General features: G+C 36.7%; 2 non-coding genes across 2 annotated transcripts; both read right to left on the bottom strand.

Annotated features, from left to right (window-relative positions):
• Positions 1-1621: 1621 nt before the first annotated feature.
• Positions 1622-1694, bottom strand: Trnat-ugu (transfer RNA threonine (anticodon UGU)). Its single transcript has one exon. It is a non-coding gene; the product is annotated as a tRNA-Thr (tRNA).
• Positions 1695-8078: 6384 nt separating this feature from the next.
• Positions 8079-8151, bottom strand: Trnat-ugu (transfer RNA threonine (anticodon UGU)). Its single transcript has one exon. It is a non-coding gene; the product is annotated as a tRNA-Thr (tRNA).
• Positions 8152-9989: the final 1838 nt, after the last annotated feature.

Below are 9989 nucleotides of genomic sequence, written 5' to 3'. Positions count from 1 at the left end.
AGTGAGAATTTTATCCTCATTGCTGCTATATTTTTCACGCTGCACGCGTACTTGTAACCGTCTAAATGTACGATCAATTGATCTCATTCATCTTTTTATCGTTTGGACAACCGTCGTGCGTTTTCTAGACGTGTGAAATATCTGTGAACACTTGGAAAAAATGGAGACAAATGAATTTCATCTTGTTTTAATGATACAATTTCGGCATGCATACCGTATTTCGATTCAATTTCTAACTAGTATCTTCAATTACATTCAATTTCTCATTCTCGATATCATTTTTCAAGAGGTCATAAAAAAAAATACCTCCAATTAATGTCAGAATTAAGAAAAGAATGTAAAACAAAAGTGCTAGAAAAGACGGCATTTTTTATAAATAATAATTATCAAAATATTGTGAAATAAAAAATTCTTGTACTTGTAAAACGGAGTGAATCTTTGTATTTTCTTTTTTCTTCTCATTCAGTTTTTCTATTACGTATAACTAGGAGAGAATTATGCAAAACTAATGAAACATCTATTTTTAAGCAAGGCGACACTCTTTTTTAATAATTCTGTACGATTGAATGGAAAATATCAATTGATCTCATTCATCTTTTTATCGTTTGGACAACCGTCGTGCGTTTTCTAGACGTGTGAAATGTCTGTGAACACTTGGAGAAACTTTTAGTTCCGGTTACCGCTCGGTCCTTGAATATTTTCATTTTTTACCACAATCGAAAAATACAGTTCTAGGTAGAAAATGAAAATTAGTTTTCCAGCTGTTATCGGAAAGTCTAGAATCCGTTACTATTCTTTCTCATTACGATCCACTGTTACTATATTTTCTTGCAACTGCTGCGAAAATTTAATGCTTGTGCGACAATAAATTCACGTTAGAGCCTTGTTTAACTAAAAAAGTAGAGTAAATCTCACAAACTGATTTTGCGTTGCAATTACCAAAAAAAGGATCGACGATAGCGCAAAATGGTTACGCGTACCACGTTTTCCGTAATTCCATCAATATTCGAACAGTTTTTTTAACGATCCCTGTTTTACTGAATTCTTCTAGTTACTGTATCAAATGAAATTTTTCTCTGTGTAAGATCACGGTATCTTCATCGCAGCAAAAAAAAAAAAACGTGGAGAAAAAAAACGGTTAAATTTTTTATTCCCTTTTTCCCTATGAAATTAATCATCCTTTTTACAAGAGAATTAAAACGTTAATATCCGCTCGACAAACCATATTTTCACCGTATTCGTACAATGTACATTATCATACCACGTCTGTTCAAACAGGTGTGACCGGTTCGACGCTTCTTTGGTTCAAATAATTTCATTTATGTATTCACCTGTTTAAATGTGTACATATTGGCGAAACCGCGTAATTAGTGCTGAACGATTCTGATGAAAATATGCGGTGAATTTGTCGAATTATCGTTGTATATTAATTGATCATATAATAATGGTTCGTACGTATTTTATCGTCCAAGATTTATACAATAGCTTGATTCGTTCCTTTCGAGTTTGCGATGATTTGAAAATGTCAAACGAGTAAATAGGTTAAGAAGATGCGAGTAAATGGGAATGTCGTTCGAAATGAAGCGGTGAAAAAAAAACAAAAAAAAAAAAAAAAAATACTTGCCCCCAGAGAGATTTGAACTCTCGACCCCTGGTTTACAAGACCAGTGCTCTAACCCCTGAGCTATGGAGGCGACACAATTGCGATTGCGACGTAGCAAATATGACTTCGCGATAGTCTTTTGTTTCAATTTTTTCCCCATCTTCTCAATTTGAACGATTGCGGTCGATAAAAATCGAAAGAATTTAACGAACAAAATTCCTTTTCTTCGGGAATTTTCTTATTCAGTCGGAATTCGCGTTATGTGTATTGTGACGTGAAAAAAATTCAACATATTCTAAAAGTATATAATCTCTACGTTGAAAGAAAAAAAAACAAACAAACAAAATACACCGAAATTATTACAAACAAAAAACTTTCGTTCACCGATTTATGATAACAATTAGACTTTACTGTTCAAACATTTTATCATTCGTTTAGGAAGCTCGTTATCCGTTAAACCAAGTCCGTAATTTTTTACAAGTTCCGTTCATTCCTTAAAAGATAATTCTGTTCATTCCCTAAACTTTGATAACCTTTAAACGAGCTTTATAAACGTGTTGGAGATCCAAAGGTGACTTTATAAACTCTCAAATTACTCTACGTAATTTTCTCAAAAGAATTTCATACTCAACTTAATTATACAATAATGATCAGCCGGTTGTTATTACGGATATTAGTATTTGTAACGAATTAATTAAACAGATTTTGCTGATCACTTTCGAATAATTATCTTTGTGCTGTATTAATACAGGTTATATGTACATGTAAATTCGATTCGTGTTTCGAATTCATCGAATGACAGATGCCAACGTAATCCTATAGGGGGCTTAACCATTTCCCTAATGGGATTGTTGGTAATTTAATGGGAGTTTACATGACATTGGATTTCAGAATGTAATTATTTACGTACACGAGTTTCGAATACGATCGATTTCGTTTTGTGCTACACATCGCGCGATGCTAGAAATACTTCGTTATTAGTATTGATTAGAGAATTGTTTATTCGCCCGAAAAATGTCAATCAGCATTTGGAAACTTCTCTTTACCAAGAAAAGCTTAAGTAACAATATAATTATTTTTACCGGCAAATGGTATTTTGATCGTGAAATCGGGAAGAGTTCGTTTTCGAAATTCAACGTCACGTCGAGATGCGTATCATTTTTCATGAAATGCCTATCGAGGCTGAAATAAGGGGAAAAAACAACGCTTTCTTTTTCCTTCTTTGTAAAATATCAACCGCGTAAAACTCACATCATGAGAATATCGTTATCCCCATAGCTGCGGTTTCATGTTTCCATGAAACAAACTCCGATACGGTATCATCGTAAAAAAGGTGCTAGGTATATAATAGGAAATAAAAATAAAAAAAAAATACCATAAAAAAGCTTATCGGTATTTCGCGTTACAGGGCAACAAGTTTTCAAATACACGCACTTGTTGATTGGACATTAATATTTTGCTTGTTTGAAAAATTTGTGTGATAACCTCATTTACAGCTTACGTAATAACACTTTCGTAAACTTTCACAACAATTGCGAAAAATATCGCACCAGTAACTTCTTCCTACGATATACCAACTGAAAAATGGTCAATGATCTAAATTTTACGATAATTCTGTTGTAACATTAATTTGTGATACGATTCACTGTCGAAATCTCGGATAATCAAATTTGAAAATGTACGGTAAAAATTTGTAAACGTATACTGATACTTTTACTTTATGATCACATCTCGAACTTTTTCTCAATGCGATTAAGTATCGCAGGAAAAATATTTTTTTTTTTTAACAGAAAATGGTTAAGTTGGAAGTTTAAGCGTTTTATGGAGAACATGTGATGGTGTAAAAATGTTTTATTTTCAGGTTTTAAAATAAAAAATCATCCTTTTTAATGTATAAGGTTATAGCTAGCCTTCAGACAAATCCGAAACGAAAAAAAATTTGTGAATCAGCATGAAAAACTCAAGAGTATTGATTTTTTTAAGTTCGTGAACCATTCGCACTATATTGAGTTGAAAATTCATTTCGAGTTTACAACTTATGCTTAAGATTTTATTAAAATTTTGTCATTTTAAACCTGAAATGTTTTGAATATTCTTGAAAACAGTTGAGTGGTTGTTTTTGATACCCATTTTTCAAAATGGGCTTTGCAGCAATTTCATGAGGGACATAAACGAAATTTGCCCATAAAGTCCGATAAAGGCGTTGAAATCATAAAACCGAAGAATCTCGATTTAATTATAATCTCATCTCCATCCCTTTATAAAAACTTCAGGTTATACACCAAAATGTTTATTTCTCTACACAAGAAAATGTAAACAATGTATTTTTATGCCCTTCGCATACATAGGACTTAAAACTCGAAAAAGCGTGTTTTCCGACAGTACATGAAATTCAATCTGATATTCGGAAAGGTCGAACTCTTTTACGCAAAAGTGTATCGAGTCGTACTTCTTCTCGGGTGACAAAAAGTTCTGAAAATTCGAAGACAAAAGTTCAAAACTGTGTTTGAAAATTAGAGGATTTTCATACGATACACCGAGAGAAATTTTTATTTCCGGTTACCGCTCGGTCCTTAAATATTTTCATTTTTTACCACAATCGAAAAATCTTGTTCCAGGTAGAAAATGAAAATTAGTTTTCTAGCTGTTACCGGAAAGTCTCTTATCCGTTACTATTCTTTCTCATTACGAATCCTGTTGCTAAATTTTCTTGCAGCTGTTGCGAAAATTTAATGCTCCTGTAGCAATAAATTGACGTTAAAGCCTTATTTAACTAAAAAAGTAGAGTGAACCTCAAAAACTGATTTTACGTTGCAATAACCAAAAAAGGATCGACGATAGCGCAAAATAGTTACGCGTACCTCGTTTTTCGTGATTCCAACAATATTCGAACAGTTTTTTTTAACGATACCTGTTTTCTGAATTTTTCCAGTTACTGTAACAAATGCAATTTTTCTCAGCGTACCTGTGTGTATAACTAAATCTTGAAGTTTTCACTTGAAAAAACTGTCCGACAAGTTGGACATCGTATAAATGCGAAAATTAAATATCACAATTATTTGGGCTCGCGTTATATATTTATTTAATATCATCCTGCGAACGTTTTACGTTAACGGCATGCCTGGTATGTAAATTATTGCGCGACGAAGGGCGAGAGGGAAGGGGAAGGCGATCGCCGTTCCGGAAATTGATTTCAAATTAATTTCAACGAAGCAATTTGTCGAACAATGGTCCAATCACGACATCTGCGCCCCGGGTTTCCGGCCCGCTCTTTCAACTGACCTTCTAACCTTCCCGCCCTTTGCAACGCAGCGTCCTGAACTTTGACTTCCCACTTTCGACTTCTCTTCGTCGCCGTATATCCATAACTTCGCGGTTCTCTTTTGTTTCAAACTATCGGATCCGCGGGTTGCGGCTTCGTTGAATCCGCCCCCGTTTCGACAATACCTTGCAGACGGCTTTTCCGTACCCACCGAATTCGATATCTGTCATTTGCGGGCTTCTGTTCTACGGCGGAAAGTTTCCAATAGTTTCCACAATTGGTCAGCCTTTCAAGGTAAAAGTATAAATCGAAGCTGTTTCTCAGATTTTTTCAATGAAAAGACGTTTTGACTTTGTGTAAATTTTCTTTAAAATTTTCGCAAAGCCTATAAATATGGAATTTGACTTTCATTAATGAACGTCAATTTTTCTGTTATAAATTTTGCAACTTTTCTGATAGTTTGAATATTAATCGATCAGATGTTTCTACTTTTTTTTTCCTGCAAATTTTTGAGGTCAATAAATATTATCGCGCGTCTATCGTCTGTTCAATAAATTAAAAAAGTTCAATAGAGTCGATAAAATATTTTTCTCTGCCGAAGAAAATAATCGTAAAAATTTACTACAGTGAAGGATTCGAAATTTTTCCAACACAAGGAAACTCACTGTAAAATACCGAACTGTACAAGAAACTGGCGGTAAAAACTGCACAGATGAATTTTCAAAGAAAAAGGAAATGACGTTGAGAAATAGTAAGAAATCAGAAAGTTCCTCGAGGCAGAAATGTGCAACCCATGTCAGAGAGACTCGAAAGTTCACGGAGAATATCTCTGGGATTTCTTCTTTGCGGAATCTCAATTCAGAAACTTGAGCAAAGATATTATCTTGCGAAGAGATATAACAAGAAATTTATGGAGCAAAATTCCAACAATGTCAAGATGTCATTGTTTCAAAATCACATTCGTCCCAATTGTTATTAATATTGTGTGATAAATAATACAATGAACGTAAACAGATTCAATACGAAAAATACGGGATGTGGAAAAGCTAATTTGAATTAAATTGAATTGACGTGAAACTTTGTAATATGTACACACACGTTTCATTTTCTGTTGCTGCGTATTCAAAACGTACATATTACGTTGCCTGTCTTTTTGCTAAGAATGAAAAACTAATGGATCTTCTATTAAATCGATTATCTTTCCCCGATTAATCGAGTATAATTAACTGTTCTTCAAACTCGATTATTTTTCCTGAAAATCTGTTTTTTTTTTTTTTACTTCAATTATGAACGACGCAATGCAATATAAATTTGTGATGAAAAATGAATTATTATCATTACACTGCTCGCCGAGTACCTATTTGACGTAATAAGTGAAAGATAAACGAACGTTTTCACCTGAAATTGAAAAATATTTCGAACGAAACTATAAATAATCAAAAAACTTTTTCCCTATCAAGACTACATACTGAAATTTAAGAAATTTTGGTTTCATACGCACCGTGTTGAAAAAAAATACGAAACAACAGATCAATCGAGTAATTTTTACCCATTCAATCGAGTCGTGTTATGATTATTTTTTTCGACTCGATTAATCGATGCATCGATTATTTTCAGCTCAGTGACTATCGCTACAGAGTTCGCGTTGAGTGGGAAGTTCCACAGAAAACTCCCTTTATACGATAGATCCACGTTCCGGGTTCTAAGACGTCTAAACAGACTCGACGTGTCTCGTTTCAGCTGCAATATCTCGCGTAACTTCAATTGGCATCGTATTTCACGAGCGAGTAATCACAAATGTATATTGAGGAGGCCCTGCAGACTAAGATTCGAAGTTTACCTACGTAAGGAACCAAAGCTAATCGTTGCTATATTCAACCTCGTGCCTTGTTACAATCCAGGAGGTAATCTCTTCTCTTCTCTTTTCTTCTCTGAGTGTGATGTGAATCATCCGCAATTCCATCGCCTCGTTTTCTCCATTTCTCAACAAATCCAAATGTTTCCAAAAATTGATACGAAGTTACCGTTTCCTATTACACAGACCCGTCGCACGTTTACATCAGAAGTGTAGACAGATCGATGTAACAATTAGATTTAGATTAATTTAGGTTGTCGATGAAATTTGCCTCACCAGTAATTAAAGTAAGACAAAAAAATTTCCAGTCACATATTATACCTACTAAAATTAACCTATGCGGTGTGAAGTTTATTGAGAATAGCTATGGAAAGTTACGAGAGTTGTAAAATCTGTTTCGAATGTGCGCGCCATTCGGCGTTTCTTAGGTTGGAACAGCGATTCGAGGTTAGGTTGGGTGTACCGATTAGTGACGTCACGAAAATGGCGCGAAAAATAAACCCGTTGCAAACTGTGACAAAGAGTTTCAAATCGGCTGAATTATTATACCAGCAAGAAACTTAGTTGTCGAAACGTGATGACAAAGTTTTGACAAGTAGCGATAAATTTTGGACAATGATGTGAAAAAAGTTGCCTAATCAATGTATAAAATCAAAATATATATCAGGGATTGCGTGTAATTCTGAACTTGTCAATTTTCTTAGTCTATAAAAAATGAAAAAAAAAAAGATGTTGACGTGCGTGAATTTCTTTGGCGAAATGGACGATTTGATTCGGTTGGATATCGCGTGGAGTTGGCACTGAGCGATCCGTATAATAGTGCGGATCTAGAATTGAAGGTAGTAAACCAGGCGAAGAACCCCACATTCGGATAAAATTGGTACAGTTTTATTAGGCAATGGTATCCAGGCGAGGGGTGAGCGACGCGTTACGGACTTGTTTAATGGCGCTTAAACTCTCCAAGTTTGGGTAAAACAATTTGAGGGAAATTCGCGGGGAATGGTCGGTGGGAAACCGCACGACTAGGTAGCGCGGGAGCGACAGGAACGCGAAGCGGGTCGACAATCTAATTTGACAGCCGACCCGTAAGCGGCGACTCAGTCCAGCTAGCTGCGGGGAAAATTAGTTGCGAGTTTGATTATCGGATCAATTTGGATCAGGAAGCGAAGCCGGACCCTGAATGGAATCAGCGGAGAATGGCGGGAGGGGGAAGGGGAGGAAATAAAAAAAAAAAAAAAGACGAAGGAGGCTCAGATCCTGTCGATCCTCGTACACGTGATCCTCCGGAAACCCTCTCCGGCACGAATTTGCTATTCGAATAGTTCATTCCGAGGGTTTTTGGTTGAAAAAAATTCACCTGCCTCCAGAGAGATTTGAACTCTCGACCCCTGGTTTACAAGACCAGTGCTCTAACCCCTGAGCTATGGAGGCTTGCGATCTTCATTGGATTGGGTTGAGTTTTTTCTTGGTGGATTTATGTCGGGTGAAGTAATTGTAGGGAGATGCTTTGTTGATATAACGGTAAGGTTTCTTGGTGTCCAAGGTATAGAAACGAACGGCAAGTTGTTAGACTTGCAGAGTTTCAGCGTATAATAGTAGAGACTAAAAATTTCCAAACTTTTTTAGGGGTTTTTATAACGAATTTCAGTTTTTCTGGCAACGGGTTTTGTACATGAACAATAATAAATGGTTGAATTATGGAATTTGTCGAAGCATTCTGATGTTCAGGTTTTTTCAACGCCGAATTGATGGTAAAAATTCTTTGGCTTTGTCAAGAATGAACATATTTACCATCTAAATTGTTAATTAGCAGTTTCATGCATGTTGTGTAATATTTTTTCAACCTTCAGGTCAAAGAGAATATCGAAGAGTTATACATTTGGAAAATACACCTCATCCGCAAGTCTCTGTGTCGCTTATGAGACTGAATTATTTACAGAGTTGAATAGAGAGCAAATAATACCACATGTTCTATCAGAGTCCAGATTCGAGTACAAACTTACAATTAGTTTCAATAAAATCGATAACTCGCTACAATTCGCTAAAGAGTATCACAGCTCGATTGAATTTTTTTTTTCTAAATTCTAGCCATGAAATGAAAAGAAGTCGAATCACTCAAAGTTTTCTCCGAAATGAAGTTTCAGTTTCGACACAATGATGCTTACGCCACTCGTCGATCAATGAAAAAAAGTTTCGTGTGGGTAAAATGTTGAAAATCGAAACTGACCGAATCGCGCGAGTAAACGGGCAAGGTGTGATTGCCTATAAGCCCGATTCAATGGTTCAAAGGCAGGGCCAATTCATAGTTGGAATGAAATTTTGCTGATTGATCGAGAGAACAACGGCCCGAACCCCAATTAGATTTTGAACAGATTCGCCAAGTAGAACCAGCGCGTATACATTGCATATTTGCATCGACATCATCTCGTCCATGATTTCGCGAGGGGGGAAAATTGCCGAGGGTTGAAACGCCTTTGGCGTAAGCTTTGGTTGTTCGTTACACCGCGTTTGAGCCGAGGTTCAGAATGCGGAGGTATCACGAGGCACTCCGAGGCCCAGAACTCCGTTCGTGCTTGCAAGCTGCAGTCTGCAAGTTTCAAATCGTCTACTCCCGAGTCCGAAGAGTGTAGTGGAGGATGAGGGCGGTAGTCGGCCGGATATCTAATTCCACACTCATTAAAACTTCCTGCTCGAAGCGGGATGGAAAGCGTCGTTTCGAGCTGATGATTAGCGCGGGAAAACTTGACGGGAAATAAAATGCGATACGAGATTGCGACGCGCTCTATTCCAGAAGACTCGAACGTTCAATCTTTGATTAAATCCAACCATCATCCCTGACCCTCGAAACAGCCTTTTCACCTTTGATGCCGTTACGCCACGACTCGATGTCCATTCGACTCAAGGTCACCGTCGTTTCGACAACTACCGGCGCAGGTGGCGCCGCCTTTTAAAGTTAATTGCACCGATCTGTGCCTGTAAGGTCGATTCGAGGGAGAGAAATCGCCGGGTGTCAGGAATTGGGACCTTCAGTCATCCCCTGAACGAGCGAACGAAAACACGGCTTGAAAGAAACGATGAGATAAAGATACTGTCGGGTATCCAGGACCTTGGGGGTGGACTATCGATTGGTAATCGGAAAGACGCATAGCCCGTGTCGCAGTTCTGTAAAACGATAAACTCAACCTAATCCCGGACTCGTTTCATTCGTTCAATTTTTGTGCTAGTTAATTACTTCGGTTTCAACTTTGTGGCCTTGCTTTTAAGAGCGA

This window comes from Neodiprion virginianus, chromosome 2 (assembly GCF_021901495.1).
Source record: "Neodiprion virginianus isolate iyNeoVirg1 chromosome 2, iyNeoVirg1.1, whole genome shotgun sequence".
In the NCBI taxonomy this organism is placed as follows: domain Eukaryota; kingdom Metazoa; phylum Arthropoda; class Insecta; order Hymenoptera; family Diprionidae; genus Neodiprion; species Neodiprion virginianus.
This window is presented reverse-complemented; position numbering and strand designations above follow the sequence as displayed.